This window comes from Schistocerca cancellata, chromosome 3, assembly GCF_023864275.1.
Source record: "Schistocerca cancellata isolate TAMUIC-IGC-003103 chromosome 3, iqSchCanc2.1, whole genome shotgun sequence".
Classification (NCBI taxonomy): domain Eukaryota; kingdom Metazoa; phylum Arthropoda; class Insecta; order Orthoptera; family Acrididae; genus Schistocerca; species Schistocerca cancellata.
Genome location: NC_064628.1, coordinates 955,451,882 through 955,452,927, shown reverse-complemented (window position 1 = coordinate 955,452,927; position 1,046 = coordinate 955,451,882). Strand labels below are relative to the sequence as shown.

Genomic DNA, 1,046 nt, shown 5'->3' with positions numbered 1-1,046 from the left:
AATTCGTCCTATGTTCTTCTAGGATATTTTCATATATAGTTTCTGAAAGCATTGCAACCGATTTCTATAGCGCATCAAGAGGGAGACTTCGTTGAGACCACAGGTACAAGGCTATGCATCAGCAATGGTAAACATATGCATGGCCAAATGGTTCAACTGTCTCTGAGCACTATGTGACTTAACTGCTAAGGTTATTAGTCCCCTAAAACTTAGAACTACTTAAACCTAACTAACCTAAGGACATCACACACATCTATGCCCGAGGGAGGATTCGAACCTGCCACCATAGCGGTCGCGCGGTTCCAGACTGTAGCGCCTAGAACCGCTCGGCCACTCCGGCCGGATATGCATGGCCAGACGCGTCACACATGTGAGACTGGCGTATTATTTTCGGCTGTGTTAAACAGTTAATGTTGTGAGTGTGTTTGCAGAGCGTTATACATGCATTATTTTGACAATTTACGAGTTTTCACTGTTCAGCGGAGTGTGCGCTGATATGAAACTTCCTGGCAGATTAAAACTGTGTGCCGGACCGAGACTCGAACTCGGGACCTTTGCCTATCGCGTGCAACTGCTCTACCAACTGAGCTACCCGAGCACGACTCACGCCTGAGTGAGTCGTGCTCGGGTAGCTCAGTTGGTAGAGCACTTGCCCGGAAAAGGCAAAGGTCCCGAGTTCGAGTCTCGGTCCGGCACACAGTTTTAATCTGCCAGGAAGTTTCAATATACGAGTTGTTTGCGTGCCTGTATATCAGTGTGCTGCGTGATTTCGATAATTTACTAGTAGTCTGCAGCCTTGTAGGCTGCACAATGTATTATTTGGACATTTTATAATTAGTGAACGTGTTTGCACAGCGTTCTACATGCATTAGTTTGATAATTTTATGTGTAGTGAGCTTGTCTGTACATCAGTGTACGAGCAGTTTACATGTCTGTAGGCTACGTATTGTGACCTGAAGCACGTCAGGACGAGTGTTTTGTATCAGCGTAATAAGTAAATAAACTGTTTGAAATCATCCCTAAATAAATTATTCCAACTTCGTACT

General features: G+C 44.8%; 1 non-coding gene across 1 annotated transcript; it reads left to right on the top strand.

The window, feature by feature from the left end:
- Positions 1-621: 621 nt before the first annotated feature.
- On the top strand, positions 622-696 carry Trnaf-gaa (transfer RNA phenylalanine (anticodon GAA)). Its single transcript has one exon. It is a non-coding gene; the product is annotated as a tRNA-Phe (tRNA).
- The last annotated feature ends 350 nt before the right edge of the window (positions 697-1,046 follow it).